Source organism: Dermacentor variabilis, chromosome 4 (genome assembly GCF_050947875.1).
Source record: "Dermacentor variabilis isolate Ectoservices chromosome 4, ASM5094787v1, whole genome shotgun sequence".
Lineage (NCBI taxonomy): Eukaryota > Metazoa > Arthropoda > Arachnida > Ixodida > Ixodidae > Dermacentor > Dermacentor variabilis.
The window spans coordinates 20,291,540-20,311,717 of NC_134571.1; the positions used below are offsets into that span (position 1 = coordinate 20,291,540).

General features: G+C 44.2%; 1 pseudogene; it reads right to left on the bottom strand.

The window, feature by feature from the left end:
• Positions 1–19,746: 19,746 nt before the first annotated feature.
• Positions 19,747–19,915, bottom strand: LOC142580617 (U2 spliceosomal RNA; annotated as a pseudogene).
• Positions 19,916–20,178: the final 263 nt, after the last annotated feature.

Sequence of the window (20,178 nt, forward strand, 5' to 3'; positions counted from 1 at the left end):
TAAACGCCGAGGGGCATCTGGAGCACGAAAATGCCGTCCACATAGCATGCATTGGTGCATGCAATACACCATTTTACGTTGCTGTAAGAACCACTAAATGAAACGCAACTTGGGTTTCGCATCGCGTGGTGCTCACCACTGTTTTTATTTACTCCCGGTAAATGTTAAATAAAATTTCGTTCGGGAAAATTGAAGCTCGTTACAAAGTTCCAAGCATTCAGAAAAGAACAACACGGTACAAGTCTTCGCGCACCATATTTATCACAAACTTGCTTCATAGCGTTGCATGCTAGAAGCCACGCAGACCAAGCAACGCACAGCACTAAGATGCAGTTATTTTTCGGACAAGGGAAAAGAAATCTGGTCCATTATATCGTCTATCTTGTTCTGTAACGTTTCCAAGATTTCTGATGTAATGAACACATGGGTTTCGTCCAAATCTTGAATGATGAACTTCTTTCCCAGAGCATTGGTGTCGTCCAAGTGAAGCAGGAATTGCTTCATTGCCGGATCGCACTCAACAAGTATACCTTTCATAACGTGCACCATTTTGTGTTTGTAGGATGGAGCTTCGCTCAGAACTTGACGGTGATGAGGTGGGTTAGTCCAGGCAAGCGTTCGAAAACAATTCGCAGCTTAGGCGGTTTTGACGGTCAATTGCCAACTGTGCGCGCTGCCATGTTATAAGCTTGTAAGTGGCTCAGTGGACCGAACGGCGCTTTCCTGCTGAGGCCCCACGTGTGGAAAAATTTTGCGAGGGCGCTGCGAACGATTGCGCGCGTACGCGCTTATAATGGTGCTTTATTTCGACAGCAAATGTATGTAGACAGCTTTTTAATACGTATATATATTTGAGGAACGGGCTATGCGACATGACATTTTCAATTTTGCTGTCGTCAAGTGCGTCATTTGCCAGCGAGCGCGCGTTCGTTGCGCGGGTGCTGGCAAACGCCCAGTTTTTTCTCACACAAAGCCTGTGCAGTCAAACGTTTTTATGGTCTTACTTTCTTTGGTTATAGCGTACTAGAATACACTATATATATATATATATATATATATATATATATATATATATATATATATATATATATATATATATATATATATATATATATATATATATATATATATCCACAATATATCGGCGTTCGCATTCCCATGCATACCACAGCGCAGCAGCGCCAGATTTCCCTCTAGGTAATGTAGTGAGAAACTCTATATATATTTATAAATATACACATAGAGTTCCTCACTATAGCACCTACAGGGTAATCTGGCGCCACCGTCTATGGGAGTTTCTTAAGGGGGCACCGTGCCGTCATGGGAATGCATAGATAGTAGAACAACTAGTCAGTATAGTAACTCTATGTGGGAATGACGGTATATGCATAGAGTTTCCTACAAGAATTACTAGAGGGAACTCTGGCGCTAGTGTCTACGGGAGCTGCAATGGAAGCGGTTGTCCCAGCATGGGAATTATGGGAAGTACATGGATTTGCCTAAACTTCGTCCTTTTGGCTTAAAACGCGGCTTTGTGACTTCGTAAACTCGTCATTTTCAACAGTGTATTGCGTAATAAATAATTAAATAAACATCATTAAAATTGCCCGACGGCAGGATTGGAACATAGGGACTATAGCACAGAAGACTTGACATTGAAACGATTAAGCCACGGACGCATGTATCAACAAGCGAATGAAACGCCATTATGAATTTATCACAGGCATGCCAGTGCCTTGAGACGCTTGGCGCGTTTCGATTTGGCCACCTGGACAAGCTCAATCGTTGCAATTAATAGCAATTGTACGCGTTCCCGGCGTCTTCTGCACTTCGAAGAATATAGATTGCGCTGAAATATACGACAATAAGATTTATACAGCGTAATATACAAATGTATAAATGTACGTTATATAAATGTAGTAGGTTTTAGTTTTATATTACTAATTAGCTTTCTTTAATGTTTGAAGGGCCTATTTTTATTTTATGAGAATTTGCACAGGCGCTCGCTCTTGTATCTCGAAGGCCGCCAGCAGCAGGATTTGGCCTCCGAAATTAAGCTACCTGCGCCCCAAATCTCGAAGGCCGTAATCAGAAAAGTCAGGTCTAATTTTTTACATATAGATGGCGCTCGTGGTGTCATATACAGAGCTGTGTTATTTATGATACCCTCAGGGTCAACAGACATTATAGAGGTGATCGTTGCAAGAAAAAATAAAAACATACAAAGAAGCAGTACAATGTTTCTAATTATGCAATAATAGACCCTTGCAACGTTTAACATCCGAACCCTCTCGAGTGAAGCTAGCCTAGCAGGAGTCCTTGATGAACTATCAGGCATTTTTTGGGATATCATTGGCTTTAGTGATCTAGAAGATGGCCATGTCCTCTGCTATAGAGGTATCCCAGATAAGAAGCAATACGGGGTAGGATTCCTAATCCATAAGGACATAGCGGGCAACATTGACAAATTCTACAGCATTAATAAAAGGGTAGCAGTAGTTGTAATACAGCTAAATAGGTATAGAATAAAGGTAGTACAAACCTACGCTCCAACCTCCAGTCACGATGATGAAGAAATAGAACAGCTTTAGGAAGATGTTGAATTAGCGATGCGAAAAGTGCAAACTCAGTATACTGTAGTCGTGGGCGACTTCAATGCAAAAGTGCGGGAAAAGCAGGCTGGTGAACAAGCAATTGGCAACTACGGCGTGGATTCTAGGAACACTCGAGGAAAGACGTTGGCAGAATTTGCGGAAAGGAATGGGCTGCGAATAATGAACACTGTTTCAGGAAGCGTTGGAACAAAAAGTGGACCTGAAAAAGCCCTAATGATGAAACAAGAAATGAAATTGATGCCATACTTTCTGCCGATCCCAGCATAGTGCAGGATGTAGAAGTGTTAGGCAGGGTGAAGTGCAGTGATCATTGGGTAGTGAGGGCTAGAATTCACCTAAATTTGAAGAAAGGAAGGGTAAAGTTGGTCTAGAAGAAACAGGCCAACCTAGACGCAATAAGGCTAAAAGCAGACCAATTCAGGTTGGCACTTTCAAACAAATTTGCAGCCTTAGAACAGAGAGATGAAGATGACATAGAGGCACTGAATAAAACCATAACTGGGCTGGCTTCAGAAGCAGCAACTGAAGTGGGAGGTAAGGCCCCAAGGCAACTAGTAGGTAAGCTCTCCCAAGTAACAAAGGACCTAATAAACAAATGACAAAGAATGAAATTGTCCAACTCAAGATATCAGATAGAATTCGCGGCCGGAACTGTTAAAACTAATCAACGAGGAGAAAATAAGGGATATTCGAAATTATAACGTGAGAATTAAAGACTGACGAAGCAGTGAAACATTGAGGCAGCCTGAAAACAGTGAGAAGGAAACTAGGCATCGGACAAACCAAGATGTATGCACTCAAACATAGACAGGGTAATATTGTTACGTACTCTGGTGGAGGTACGGGGATCGATACCCCGCACCTCCACCAGGTATGTTACGTAGGAAGACGCAGATGAAAAGCTATATACAAGTATATTTACAAGAAAATACGCCGCGCTTGGCCAAGAGACAACAGTCCGCACTAGCCTCTAATCGTCGTCGTCGTCTTCACACTGCTCGCCTCTTCGTGATCGCAAATACTATTCCGTAACAATATGATCAGCAATCTCGAAAATATAGTAAGAGCAGCGGAAGAATTCTATACTGACATTTACAGTACCCAAAGCAGAAACGATACCTCCATTCAAAGTAGTAATGAACAGGTTAGAGAGGCTCCTTCTATAACTAGCGATGAAGTTAGAAGGGCCTCGCAAGACCGTAAACGGGGAAAAGCGGCAGGAGAAGATGGACTACCGTTCGATTTAATCAAATATGGTGGAGACATAATGCTTGAAAAACTAGCGGCCCTTTATACGAACTGGCTATCGACTTCAAGGGTCCCAGAGAACTGGAAGAATGCCAACATTATACTAATCCGCAAAAGGGGAGTCGTTAAAGAATTGAAAAATTATACGCCCATTAGCTTGCTTGCAATATTATATAAAATATTCACCAAGATAATCTCCAATAGAATAAGAGCAACACTGGACTTTAGTCAACCAAGGGGACAGGCAGGTTTCAGGAAGGGATACTCTACAATGGACCCCATCCATGTCATCAATCAAGTAATCGAGAAATCTGCAGAGTATAATTAGCCTCTCTATATTTATTTATTTATTTATTTATTTATTTATTTATTTATTTATTTATTTATTTTACCCTCAGGGTTTGTACATTCTGTCCCGTATTACAGAGAGGGGAATATTACAGACGAAAATTGGAGAAACAGTTGATACAATAACAATAAGAAGCACGAACAATCACCAGCTTATTACAGAAATGAAATGAAACAGCCGTAACTAAGATAAAGCCGAGTAATTTGAACATCTAAAACTAAAACAACAATAAGCTAAAAACAGAAGAACAAATTCAATACAAATAATTAAGCAATGTTAAGCATGTTATTCAAGAAATCCTTGAAGCGCATTGTATCCGTGATAGCTGTAGCTGCTTCTAACAGCTGATTCCATTCGGAGGTGGTTCTAGGTAAAAATGCATGTGAATAGGTTACAGTTCTACAACGAGGAACATCAACTTTTTGGAGGTGGTTAATTCTAGATAAAATGAAAGCAGGAGATTTAATGAACTGATTGCGGAGATGATTGTTGTGATAGTAAATTTTATGAAAAAGAGCGAGCCGGCCTATTTTACGCCGAATTGTAAGTTCTGGAAGGTTTAGTAGTGACTTCATCATGGTAACACTCGCTGTGCGGTCATAATTGGACAAGATGAAGCGAACAGGACGATTCCGCACTCTTTCAAGTTCGTTTGTCAGTGTAGTACCACCGGGATCCCAGATAGATGATGCGTATTCAAGTGACGGACGAACGTAAGTCGTGTAGAGAAGCTTTTTAAGTGATGGGGGTGCCATATAGAAATTTCTTCGAAAGTAACCAATTGATCGGTTAGCTTTGGTGACGATGTGCCTCACATTATGGTTCCATAGGTTACTACAAATGTTAACACCGAGATATTTGTAAGATGAAACAGACGCAAGAGGCGTATTATCAAGATGATAGTTTGGTGATGCTAATAAGTGCGAAATATGCTCATTGATTTGCATTTCGAAATGTTCAATTCCATGTTCCACGTTTGGCACCAGGAATGTATGGTATTTAAGTCGGTCTGAAGTACGGCAACATCGTCTTGGTTAGCTATTTTCCGATAAATTACACAGTCGTCCGCAAATAGGCAAACCTTTGATGAATTATTATAGGGTAGGTCATTCATGAAAATTAAAAAAAAGTAAAGGTCCCAATACAGACCCCTGGGGAACACCCGATAGCACTGGCTGGACTGAGGAATCAACAGTACTTGCGGAAACAAACTGAGTACGGTTAAAAAGGAAAGCTCGAATCCAGTTTAGAACATTGGGATCTAGATTTAACTGGCCGTGCTTAAAAAGTAGTAAATGATGACTAACCTTGTCGAATGCTTTATAGTAATCTAAAAAAGTACAGTCTATTGTGAATCCAGAATCAAGTAAATGATGCAGGTCGTTAGTAACGACTAGAAGTTGTGTGTCGCAAGAAAAATCCTTGCGAAAGCCATGTTGTGAGGGTGTAGAAAGCTGGTACGACTCAAGAAAATTAACAAGGTGAGTGAAGATAATGTGTTCAAAAACTTTACATGGAACAGATGTGAGTGAAATTGGACGGAAATTTGATGGATTGTGTGTTACCCCAGACTTGTGAACTGGCACAACCTTACCTATCAGCCAGTCTTCCGGAAGGCTAAATAGCTGCAGTGACTGTAAAGAAATGCATGCCAGAATGTTAGAAGAGTATTCAATAGTATTATTCAAGAATTTTGTACTGATGCTGTCGACGCCACATGATGATGAGTTTTTCAGTTTCTCAATGACTGCACGAATACCCTCAGAAGTAATAAAGATGGCGTCCACGTGCAAGTAATGATGTAATGGCAAGGTATGTTGTGCATTGGTAACTACTGGGCGAGAAAAACCCTTTACAAATGTATCATTTAAGACAGACGCGCATTCTACGTCAGGCACTGGATGTCCTTCCGTTGTTAGCAAAGCTATTGCACTGCGCTCCATTGCCCCGTATGACAATCCAAAATTGTCTAAAGTTATTTTTTTAGCATATCTGGAAGGGTGCGATTAAAAAACAAAAATTTAGATCGTTTCATTTCAGATAAGTTGTGGCGGCAGATTTATAAGCTGACCAACGTTTATCCGACCGAGATTTGATAGCAGCGCGATGGAGCCTTTTCTTACGGTTACAAAGACGGTTTATGTATCTGTTGTGCCACGGGGCGCTCGAATTCGAAAAAATATTTAAAGGTTAGTTCTGAAGTTTTGGTTTAAAAAAGTCCCAGTTGCTTTGCACAGATCGTTCAAGGTAATCGGACAAGAACTCATCTAAAAAGGAGCATAATTCCTTGTTAATTGCGTCGAAATTCGCTTTTTTTGTAGTCGCGTATTGTTTTGAAATGCTTTCGCGCGCGTGAGAAACGCAGTGAAATCTTTGCCCGAATAATTACATGATCACTGATACCAGGCGTATTAGACACACAAGATACATTTTCCGGCGATGATGTCAAAACAAGGTCAAGAATTGAAAATCTATTATTTGTAACGCGTGTAGGAAATTGAACCAGCTGTGTCAAACCGAAAGCAGAGGAGATGTGAAGGAAATGGTCCGCTTCAGCTGACTTAGGCGATGAATGTGAGTAGCAATTTGACCACATAATGTTAGGAAAATTCAAATTACCTAGTAGAATGACTGGCGCTCAGGGAAACAAAATGTTTACGTGATTCAGGCAATAATGAAGGTCGTCACAATAATTGGAACACCCAGAAGGAGGGCGGTAGTATACACTAAAGACAAATTTTTTAAAAGCCAGGTTGAGGCAACACCATGTTGCCTCCAAACGAGACTTTATATCAACAGTGTAACTTTTAACTTCCACGTTTACAGCAAGAAGAACGCCACCTCCACATCGATTAGGCCTATCACAGCGAAATACTTTGTATTTTCTTTCACAGCAAAACAGCTCTTCGTTTGGTATTTTATCAGAAAGCCAGGTTTCGATTAACGCGACAATATCAGCGTTAGCATCGTTGATCAATGCACACATTTCATCTTTCTTCGACAAAAAGCTGCGAACGTTAGTAGAGAGCACAATCAGGTGGCTATTGTTAGCGGAAGCGCCGCCACCCCTGGCTTTCTCCTAGCTTCCCGAGGAAGCAAGTGCGCGACCAGAACGAAGGTACCGCGGGGAGAAGTTGGCGGCATTGGTTGCGCGTCCGGATGGTACTATTTCATATACTGCGTCACTACTGCAATCATAGCCGTAGCATGTTTCATTAGCAATTCATTTGTTATAGCGCAGTTTGAAAGGGCAGTTCAGTTCTTTGGCATAATTAGTTAATTTCCCTCTAATACGACGAGTGTTGGCTGAAAAATCTTCCCGCATGCCCACTCTGCTTCCTTTGAGCATGTGACGCTTCGAAAAAACCGTTCCTTCTGTTTTGTAGGTCGAAAACTTTACTATAATAGGTCGAACTTTGTTGGCAGAAAATTGGTAGAAAATGTTGGCTTTCATAGATTATAAAAAAAAATACATTTGATTCAGTCGAGATACCAGCAGTCATAGAGGCATTACGTAAGCAACGAATACATGACGCTTACGTAACTATCTTTGGAAAGTATCTACAGAGATTCAACAGCTACCTTAATTCTCCACAATAAAAGTAGGAAGATGCCCATAAAGAAAGGGGTCAGAGAAGGAGACGCAATCTCTCCAATGCTATTCACCGCATGCTTGGAAGAAGTATTCAAGCTATTAAACTGGGAAGCCTCAGGAGTAAGGATCAACGGCGAATATATCAGCAACCTTTGATTTGCAGATGACATTGTCCTGTTCAGCAACGCTAGAGTTACAACAAATGATTGCGGACCTGAACAGAGAGGATATAAGAGTGGGGTTGAAGATTAATATGCACAAGACAAAGATAATGATCAATAGCCAGGCAAGTGAACAAGAGTTCAGCATATGCAGTCAGCCAGAGTCTGTGAAGGAGTATGTTTACCTAGGTCAATTAATCACAGGGGACCCTGATCATGCGAAGGAAACTTACAGAAGAATAAAAATGAGTTGGAGCGGCATTCGGCAGACATTGTCAGATCCTGACTGGAAGCTTACCATTATTATTAAAAAGGAAGGTGTGCAATCAATGCATTCTACTGGTGCTGACATATAAGGCAGAAACTTGGAGACTGACAAAGAAGCTCGAAAACAAGTTAAAGACCCCGTAAAGAGCGATGAAACGAAGTATGTTAGGCATAACGTTAAGAGACAGGAAGAGAGCACTGTGGATCAGAGAGCAAACAGGGATAGCCGATATTCTAATTGACATTAATAGAAAGAAATGCGGCTGGGCAGGTCATGTAATGTGTAGGTTAGATAACCGGTGGACCTTTAGGGTTACAGATAGGTGCCAAGACAAGGGAAGCGCAGTCGAGGACGGCAGAAGACTAGGTGGGATGATGAAATTAAGAAATTCGCAGGCGCTAGTTCGAATCGGTTGGCGCAGGACAGGGGTAATTGGATATCGCAGGGAGAGGCCTTCGTCCTGCAGTGGCCATAAAATAGGCTGGTGATGATGATGATGATGATGATGCTGATGATGATGATTCAGAATACAAGATGATGTTAAAACAAACAAAAACTATTAATTCAAAGGAGCAGTGCAATTTTTCTGATTATACAACAGTAACTATGAAGAGGCAGAATACAGCAAGATGTTACAAAACATTGGTTAATGAAGTCACAAATTTTGCATGATCTGAACTTGTTACTAAAGATTGGGGAAGGCTATTCCAATCATTTGACATGCATGTTATTGTTATATTGTATGAATCATTCGGTTTCACAGCTGTGTAGCTCTGTCATGTCATACAAGCCACTAACACTATTTCTCCCTTGTATATTGAAATTTGAACAAGTTATCCAGGAGTAAAGTATTGCAATATAGAAGGCAACCGACATATTCATTCGTGAACTTTAGCAACGAAGCATTTGCGCAAAGTTTTCTTCGAATTGGTAGCAAGCTTGTTCAGATTATTTAAACGTGTATCAGTGAGGCATCATACGTTTTCACAAGACAAAACCTGCGAATAGCGTTGACAACACAGTGAAACACATTTTTTTTCCTGCACTGAAACCCAAGAAATTTAGGTTAGTTTTCTAAAAACGAGTGGCAATGGTGGTGCGGGAAAAAAATGCACCGATGATTACGATACTCGCTAATGCGAAATTTGAGTGCAGCTCTATACGTGTTTTCATTTCGCGATATATTGGCTGGCGCACACAATCTGTTTCGTGCGACACATTTCAAACCGAACTAAGTGTAGCGCGACTGCCTCGCTAATAGGGAGACCGCAAGAGGCAACAAGTGGGTGACACGTGGGCGCGATTCACAGCAGTTGCCGGAGATAGACCTCCGCTCATGCAGCGTTTTGTTTGCAAACAGATTGTTTCTGACGTTGTCTCATTTCCCTGATGTCTCATTTCCCCTTTATTAATTAATTGTTTTTGTTTAGTGAACCTTTTAATTATTGCTTGAATCAATTATAAAGTTGTAGAACGCCCCGAATAACCTCGGATTCAAGAATCTTTTTTTTTTCGTGCTGACATTTGCCTGGTTGTTTTTTGCCGCGGAAAAAACAAAAGCCCGCAATATACGCAAGGTATGACAGATACGCGCTCGCGCGCCGCTACTCAATCGCTCCAAAGCCATGTAGGATGGGTCGATAAGCTTCGCGACAGTATTGCGCTCATGCGGCACTGAGCATAGTTTTAACCTTCACACATCATGAAACAAAACTACAAAGGATTTCAAACATTGTTTTAAAAAAAAGCGATGCGCAAGAGAGCACGGAAAAAAAAAGAAAAACAGCTTTTAGAAGAACAGGAAAGGACTACACCAGGAGTTTATTTCCATAAATAAATGACAGTAACAAAAAAAAAAGCATGTGAGGCGTCTTCGCCGCTCACGGCAAAACGTCCGAAGGTGCGACTGGGTTAGCTTTTTCCCCTTTCTATCTCTTTAACTCCGGACAAACCGAAAAACAAAGCTAGCAACTAGTTCTTCTTTCTCCTATTTCTATCCTCGTTGCAAGCTTTTTGGTGTGAGGATAGAGTGACAACATTAAAGTACGTTCGACAAGCACCTTTCGCACCAGTTTTGACTAGTTAATTTTCCACTGCCATATATATAGCAGGTGCTCAAACAGGTCGCCGTATGAAGCAATAGCTGCGTCTTTCCAACACTTGTGCTGTTGCATCCTTGACTATTGACGTTGGAACCTCGCGATAGAGTCTGCTTACTTTAGCCCTCAATGCGTCCGGTGTGGTCGTCTCGCTGCTATACACGCGGTCCTTTACGTAACCCCACAAGAAGAAGTTCAGCCCTGTCATGTTCAGCGACCTTGCAGGCCAGGGTACAGATCCGTGCCTGCCAATCCACTGTCCAGAAAACACCTTGTCGAGCCGCGCTCGAGACTTTCCGCCACTTTGCGCGGGAGCACCTTCGTGTCGGAACCACATGTGCCGAGAGGGCACAAGTGGAACATTGTAACAGACGTCGTTCACAGGGCCTCCGATGATCTTGTTCGCGTAGCGTTGCGTCATTAGCGCGACGTCAAAAAAGATGGGTCCGATTATCTTGCCATCAAAAATGCCGCATTGCACTTTCAACGACCACTAGTATTGCTGTCGTGCCTGCGCCAGCCAGTGGAAATTATTATCACTCCAGTAATGCGCGTTGTGGAGATTGTGCGTTTCTGGAGAAATTTGCTTCGTCAGTCCACAGCATGCAAGTCAGAAGGTCCGGATCTCGTTGACATTTCGTGAAAATCCAATTGGCAAAGTCAGTTTTTAAAATTTCGGTCGTGAAATTGTGTGGGATGAACATGGTACGGGTGCATCTGACATTTTTTGTTTAGAATTCTCCAGACCGATGACTTTGAGGTCTTAGCCTCCGCACTGGCGTCGCGCACACTGCCATGACGGTTGGCAGCAAAGAATGCCGAAGCACCCGTTTCCGCCTCTTGGCCTACACTTCCAGCCGTGCGTCGCTTTCTTAAATGACGCCTGCCCGTATCGCAAAGGATACGTAGTTTCACATTATCGTTGACGTACTATATACGGCGCCCTTCGCAATGCCACATGTGGTAAACCTTGGCCGCCTTCCCCTCGTCACCGCCCCCAGAGCCAGAATTGTTTTCGCCTTCTGATCACTTGAGAAAGGCATGACTGTCCCTTTGAGGAGCAGTTCACCGGTGTGGTACACTCTAAAACAAAATTACACCCTTTGGGTCGTATCTTGCCACACAACGATAAACGTCATCTGTCTTGTCCGCATTTCCTTTCTCTAACGCTGCGAGCCCGGTACTTCCCAGTAACGAGTGGCATGCGCGTTATCAGCATGACATAGCGTTCCCGACAGGAAAGTAGCGGGCGCGGCGTTTTCAAAAAAGGAAACGCAAGCAAGGCAGATGACGATTATCGTTGTGTGGCAGATGTACACCCCAAAGGGTGTACCTTTGTCTAAGGGTGTACCGTTGAGATGCCCCGTTAAAATATACGCATCGACAGGTCAAGCAAAATGATTTTCTAGTACCGCGCCATGACGATACGTACACAGCGCGCAAGCGCTTTGCGCAAAGAAGGAGCGCGTGTCACGTCAGGGCTTTCAGTACTGAGAAATGCCTTATGCGTCACTACGTATGCGGGCGAGTGTCGTTAGATGCCGGGCACGTCAGAGCCAAAGCCACTTTGTCAGAGCGCGTTCGCCGCGTCCGCCAGTGCGTCGAACCATCAGTCGAACTATAAACGCTGTTTATGTCGCCAACGTGGCGTAACGTGTGCGCGCGTTCAAGTTACGTCTAACTATATTTAGCCCTTTAAAAGACGCTACATTTAATACGGACGCAATACACGAATCATATTGATAAAAATAAAAACTGAGTACTCACTTTCTGAGGCTGTCGATGGGGGCGAAATGCGAAAACACCCGTGCGCTTAGATTTAGGTGCACGTTAAAGAACCCCAGGTGGTCAAAATTTCCGGAGTCCTCCACTACGGCGTGCCTCATAATCAGAAAGTGGTTTTGGCACGTAAAACCCCAAATATTATTATTATTATTCTGAGGCTGGCACGGCCATTTGCTACGAACTGCGCCAACAGCAGGTCGAGCCTCTCGCGCAAACAGCGCACACTGAACGCTTTCTCAAAAACAATGTTCATATTTTTTTATTGCTATGGATTCTCACCGTGCAGGATCCTGTATTGGGCTGCGCGCCTTCACTTCACGCAGCAAAGCCAAATCGTAGGCCATCGAAAAGTACAGCCTTCCGCTGGTCGCGTTTGACGCCGCGAAATTCTTTTGTCCCGCGCTTTCTCGAACAAACGACAGCAGCAAGCAAGGCTCCCCGCATACGCACGCAAGAATCAGATGCTTGCGTACGCGGCGGCCGCGTACGCGTCACGTACCATTGGTGTTGCGTTCCGCACATGCGCACTTTGCAGAACGTAACGATCTTACGTACGCTGTTGCGTACGCAACGTACGCAGTACTGAAACTTTATTTATAGAGCCGACAACACCATGCGCTGGTCGTATACAGCTTCGCCAAAACGCATTCGAGGGACAAGGGCCAGCGCAAGGTTTGAGTTTCGATTACCAAAGAGGGGGAAAGAAAATAACCGTTCCAGTCACTCCTATCTACAAAACGAGAGGAGTGCGCAAAATGATAGTCGAAGTGGGCCGTCACGGTCTCCCTGCTTTTAAATCTCTGCCCCCCACCCCCTTTCACCCCGCCACGCTTATGAATGCGTCAGCGGCAGGTTCTCATGGCGCGACCATCAGAAAGCGTGAAGCCCTGTATCGAGCTACCGCCGCTTTTGAAGGCAGAACGCGCAGCCGCGTATGCGTCAAAGTCCGCTTGTGAGCGCTTGAGTGTATACCCATGCGCGTGTGCGTGTATATTCCATATTTCGCAGAATTTTGTGTTTTGCCGGAAAAGAACAACGAAGTAAATTTCTGCACGAAATAAGTGATTCATTCCGAGGTTATTTGAGACGGCCTACAACTTTATAATTGACGTGTTAGTGATTCGAGCAATAATTAAAAAGCTGACCAAATAAAAACAATTAATATTTAGTGATGAAAGAAAACTAGTAGATACACATGACTTCCGCTAATATGCAGTTGATACGATTTTTCTAGAGCTCTTTATTATTTTTTTTATTAAAACTTGGTCCAAATTAGCCGGGACACCTGGTATATGACTAGATGACTGATGACTCGATGATCATGCCTCTTGCGTTCTTTCCTCAGAGGCTATCATGCTTTCTTTTGTTCTTTTTTTGGTTCTTGTAATACAAATATATCGTAAATTGTATTGCCCGTCCTGCTTGTTCCACATTGGTCTGCAGTATGTAATAAATAAATAAATAAATAAATAAATAAATAAATATGTACACTAGCATATCCATAACGTTTGCGAGCTTCTAAAGCGTTGTTTATGTAGAGCGCGAATGGAGCGTTAGGAACAAAAAAAAAAAAAAAGCAGTTTATCATATTCTATTCATACTGAAGACTTTCCGGTGATTGTGGATGGTAGTGATTTAGCAGGAAACGAAGTTCTCGTGTTTTATGTATTTTATATACCTAGTGTTTCAGTGAACACTTTCAAATTTAAAGAAAATTTTCTGTGGCAGATACGACAATTCAAGTCCATGAGCTGGTCTACTTGAAGAGGCGGACATCACTTGCACAAAAAATTGAAATGCATAATGACTAACGAACAAAATTCAATAACTACGTTTTAACTAATTACCTTATGGTACATATAGAGATTTACAATTTCTAGCCGGGAAGATCGCGAGGCGGATACACTCGGATCGAGTTCTCAGGATGACATCAGTTTCGAGGTATTAATTACCCAATTTTGCTGAGATATGCATCGGCGTTACAGTTACTTTTGTGATTCAATGCAAAAAACGAGCTTTTGCTAAGAAAGTAAGTGCAACGACAGTGCATTTTTACCACAAGTTTGACGGCTCATATCTCGTAAATGGTGTCACACATAGCTATATTCAAGTGGATATGCCTTGCAGTCTCACGCGCTAGAATTTTGAAATTGCAATACGTGCCACAAGTTAACTATATAAAAACTTAATTTGTGATTTTTTTTAATTATTTGATTATCCTTTCAATTTCTTGTGCACATAATGTCAGCCTTCTCGAGTAGACTAGCTCATGGACTATAATTGTGCTACCTGCCCTAAGCAACTAAAAAAAAAAAATTTTTTTTAAGTGTTCGGTGAAACACCCTGTATGTCCACCGAGATTAAATTTGTCAATGTTGTGCTCCAGTATGACGTCTGATTGCGCGCCGCTGACGATTTGAAGTTCGAGAACTGTTCGAAAAATGTTCTTATTTGCTTATATAGAGGCTGTTCGATGCGACAGAGACCGAATCGAATTGAAGGAAATTCGATTTTCTTTCTTAAAGTCGAAAGGCTTCAATATCAACACACCCCTAATTATCAGCACATTCCTCGTATCGAGAAGAGTTGTAACCGGCGAAAAGAGACGCCTCCGCAACGAACGGTTCTCGAAGGCGGAAGCGGAACCGTTCTGGCGAACGTGACGCCATTGTCGGCACCGGTGCGGTCACGTGGGTGCGGGTTTCGACGGCGTGCCGAGCGCAGTGACCTGCAAGCAGCACTTCGCCACCGCACGCACAATGTTGCCCACCCCGCACCCCGAGTTCGGCGCCCTCTTTGCGCCCAAATGGGCCGGCAAAGAAGCGACGCCTAATGAACGCCAAAGACCCGAGATGCCGCCTGTAGCGCGCTCACCGGAATCCCATCGCTCGGATCACTGGTTCCATTCGTGCCACTCACCAGGGCCCGCTGCCATTCGGAGGGGTGCACGTGCAAGCTCGAAGCGCCACCGGTGTTCGCGGACGTCAGTCACACAAGCGAAGCCGATTTGGAGGAGGGTCAGCGGAAAGCATGAGGCCCCTAGATTGCCTACTTTTTGGGGTCACTGTCGATACATTTGTTACGCGCCACATTGTCTTGTCTGTTCCTTATTTCTGCTCTCTCAGCTTTTTTTTTTTTAAATCGTGAACTTAAAGGAGAGCTTTGCCCCTCGAGATGGCCGCCAGATACACTCCTCTGGAAAAAAGAAGGAAAGCGGTGTCTTCCTGAGCGGTACTTATCCAAGATATGCGTATAGCGTTATATTCAGTTTCGACTTGCTTTGCTGTTGCGGCTGCTTTGTACAAGTGCTGCAGAAAGAGCAATCCTTGCCTACGTGTACGAAATTTCGAACAACGAATATATATTATATTTCACATTCCATACACGTAGTCTCTCTCTCTTGTGTGCGTCCTGTACTTCCTCGTGTTTCCTGTTGTACGTGCTTGGTACAATACCAGGCCACGGTCGCCCGGTACATCGCACTATCTCCGGGATCGCGCCCCACATTTTAACGCGATAGCCACGTGTCGCAGAAAATCCGGCATCGGCGTCCAGCGTTGCACGTCGCTTGGACAGAAGAAATTTCGAACCACGCATGCACTCCATGTGGCGCAAGGAAATTTCTACACCAATTGAATGGTTTCCAGGTAAAATACGTAGGAAAATCCTAAAGTACGACTTACACACACTCTACAGACATGATAGCGTCGGATTGTAATTTGAATATACGAGGAAACGTAACTCTGTTACGCGGAAACTCAAACACAAGCCAACGCGATAGCGTTTTTTAGCTGCGGTGTGAGGTCGGTCTTAGTAGGAGTGGCGCGGCTCCCTCGATTCCTTGCACGCCATCAAAAACAGAACCACAAAGCTCGTCGTCGTGCGTAGCATTCGCCGCCAGCGTTTCCCGGTGCAGGTTACGGTTACAGCTGCAGTTGCCGGGACTAGTGAGCAGCACTCAGGGATCTTTGAATGCTATCGCGTTCCATTCTTAAAGGTGAAGCTTTTGCGCTTTCCCAATTTTTTGGCCATGGACAGACCTATACTGCATGCCCCTATAATGCTATGCATTATACAACAGCGCACACAGTGACACTGAAAATGGTCTAAGAACACGACTAATAAGGAAGGCAGAGAAACGGACAGGCCTGCATGTATCGGAACATTCTCGATTCTTGTAGCCGATGCTGTCCGTGATTCTGTCCGCGGAACCTTTCGTAATCAGATTGTATGCGGATGCGAATGATGTTGCTCATTCCAGAACTTGCGCGCGCACCCAGCTTGAACGTTCCACGAGCCGAACAGCCGTCGCGTCTGACCCGCATATCAGATTTCGACGATAACCAACTGTGCTCGCGACTATCGTTGTGTTTTGAGTGGCATTTGGTTTCTCTGGGCACAAGTTAGCCCAATAATGAGTTCTTTTCGTGGCTCAGTTTTGTTGCTATGCTCTTCACCGTCACTGCAACGTGACATCTACTGTCATCGGGAATGAGCCAGGCATTCGGTGCTCTGCTCTTTCGCCCATCGCCACAGTCCTCGGGGCCTTAACACCCGTCTTCAGCATGGCTACCTGCTGGCATTCGACACCTATTCGGCCGAACGAACCATCCGACCAGCGACTTCCTGAAGATGAAGGCGGCACTTGCACCAGACTGCGCCTCTTTTCTCCTGTTGTCAACGCCGGGCCACTGTCCGAGTGCGAATCGAGTAGCCTGGGAAAAGCGGAAACATGCACGCTTTCACATCGCACTACCACGGACGCGGCAACAACAACCGAAGAAGTGCTCGAAACGGAATCTCTGGAAAGGCTTAGCTCGGACTTGTGCGGCCACGACTTCGCGGTGGGCGCAGCCAAGCCGTTCGAGCGCAAGCGCTACCGGCGCCGGCTCACCGCGAGGCTCGTGTGCGCCTTCTGCGTGCTGCTGCTGGTCGCCATCGCCGTCTGCCTCGCCTGCGTGGCCATGCTGCTGCACGTCGAGCCTCCGCGCGGAGTCCTGGTGGCCGTAGAAGGCTCCCTCGAAATGTTCCCCGAGAGCAGCAACTACTGCGTGGTCGGCAAACCTGAGGTGATCTCGGCCTACAAGTCGGATGCGGTGAAGGACCTCGAAAACAAGCTGGATTCCATATACGGGAATCAGTCCGTGGCCAGCAGGTACAGTGGTTCACTGGTCGAAGACTTCAGGTGCCTGCTGCGTCCTGGCCGCGACAGCGTGCGCATCCAGGTGGACTTCACGCTGTTCTGGCGGCGGCGACGCAACCGCTACGGGGTGCTGTCCGCCTACCCAGCCACGGACGAGGTTGCTGATGCCCTGCATGAGGCGCTGACGCTGTCCGGCCGCTGGCTGACCGGCTTTCTGGTCGACCTGGACAGCATCGCTGTTGGCGACAGCCGGACGATCGCCTAGCGATCATGTCGCTAGCGTGCGAGCTTGCCTATAGGAGGGCCTCTTTCCACGTCTTCAGAAGGAACTGGTGAGGGCACCAAAACCTCGCGCCAGCCCAAGGTCCGCGTCACAGAGAAATACTTCCAAGAAACTCTGGGACGATACGAAGGCTGCGCTTTGCTATTTCGCTTACGAATAAAAATTCACTAACGCTTGGTCTTTAAAAAAAGAAGTGCTAGTGTCAGTATGGTCACTTCGGGTGTTTCAATCTGCACCTGCCGGTGCACGAATGCATCTTGTTAACAAGCTGCCTGCCGAAACGTTGTCGTCAATATCTGTAGCTTGAACTTGAGATCTTTGTAGAGTATATATAACATTTGTGCTCTTTCTGACGGCAAAGGCAGTTTTCTTAGTTGCAGGAATGTTCTTTTATTTTGGGATTCTTGCAAAAAAAATATCGATGTTAACTTGCGCTCTACGTTAGACCTCGTTTTGCCACCAGAGAACGAATTCTTTGACCAGTACTTGATGGCCGTACGTGCGTCTTGCAGAAAACACATAAGGCGCCATATAGATAACAAGGGCAGGCATTACAACCAATACTAGTGCGAACGCGACTGGCCGATGACAAATATCATTTACGAATGAAAAGGTTTGTGAGCCTTTTCGGTGAAGGTGAACGACTCAGTTCTGTCTTAAAGCTCGCATTTTATTCGAATGAGTCTTGATCGCATGAATCAATAAACAAACTGGCTAGCAAGCTTATACAGGCGGGTACTCTTGAGCTGTTATTTTTGTTTTCTGTATTACCTGAAATTTAATTGGCAACTTCAAATACGTACAGTGCCAGTTTTACTCGATGCTTTGTGCGCACTCACGAAATATAAATAATATAAATATAAAAATGACAGCGCTGGCTGGTGATATTGTGAGTCGGTCCATATATAACGTCGCAGTCAAACAAATTAATATATTTATTCGAATATAGATCTGCCCCGTTTACAGGTCGATAACTGAAAGCTGGAGGGCTAGCAAATAAAAGAATTCTACAACTAAATTTGCTTTAAAATATTGTTAAATGCAAAAATGAACATGAATTTGTTTTGCGACGCCGATCTCAGTTACGTTGTACCATTCTGGTCAAATAAACAGCTCTTCCGCTTTAGATTTTGAGTCGTCAACGTCGTGCCCCGCTCACTTTTCACCGTAGGCCTCACACGAACAGGTTTCTGTGTTATGTAATGTAACGCTATTATCCGGGGGCCCATTTTTCAACCTTATGTACGTTTGTAACAGTGATAATTATTTAAAAAAACGTGCTAGTGTTCAATACGATGGCAGTCACCTATAGCAGATATAGAACATAAGGGGCGGCAATAAGTAAGCATGTCACGACAGTCGTCAACCGGACAATGCTTTGGCGTAAATCTTTGCCGTTACCATCACCACCATTGCAACCTTCGCAGTCGCAGGCCCTTTTGCTGAATGAGGCAGTGGCAGTACAATAATTCTACGCTGAAAACTTGTATAGTACATTGCTTACGTAAGTTAAATGTGGTTGCTGCTTCTGCGAAGGCAGTAAGGTGTTGAAAAAAAACAGGTATGAAGGTACGTTGAACCGAGCGCCCTAAATGTTTGCTTGCGGTACGTGTGAGCCGAGTTGGTGAGTTATTTTTCTTTATGAGCAAGGTAATGTGACGAAGACAGTGAGGCTTCACTAATGCTCTCGCTATTGGCAATATATCTTGAATACTTCTTCACCTTTGTTATAAAGCTGTTCGCGTGCACTTAAACAAGACATTATTTCCGTGTCGTCTATTGGCGCTCTTTAGTGGTGTTTGGCTTCTTTCGTCAGCAGCATGAAATTGATAGATCAAAGAAACATGGAATAAAGTTGTGTAGTTTGGAGAGTCAAGCGGGATGTAGACTGCTTGCGCGAGGGAAAAAAAATTTAATACGCAAGTTTCTAGAGTGAAGCTGGCAGAGAAGCTTCCAATGGCGAACGTATAACGCTTTTTGATTTTCACTTGGAACAATCTTTTAATACTTGTATAGTACACATGGCGCAACTCGGTTTGTTGAGATTGTTATCTGAAAAACTAAACCTCATGAGTGACAAATCGTTATGTCCAGGTGGCTCTACAAAAACAATAAGCTTTCTTACAGCGAAGCTGTATATGGCTAGGTTCTGAAAAAAATTGCGTGCGTCTGCTCAGCCGTGTAGGTCGAGAATTTCGCCCATACGTGGGCCGATCCCGAAGATAGTGCAATGCCGGGCCGACCGCGGCGGAGGTGAAGCAGTCCTGAAGCATTCCGCCAACATGCAAAACTAAGTAGGTTCAAATACAACCCGTATCAGATATTAAGCTGATAAGAACAGATACTAGACTTTTACCCGCGTCGGCCATGTCTACGTTCACACCACCCTCTCTTTGTCAAAACTCATTTTTGGCGAAATTTTGCTGAAACGACGGAACGCCCGAGGTTAATCTCATTCAGGTTGGAAAGGTTTGGATTGAGATGTTACACTGAAATGAATGTGCCGACCGCGCGACACCAGTCGTGTATCGATTTGACATTCGGCAAAACGCGGCTAGTGTGCTAGTGCAACCGATTGCAGCACATCGCAATGACCACAAAGCACCGGTCACCATGGTGACGAAGTAAGAGA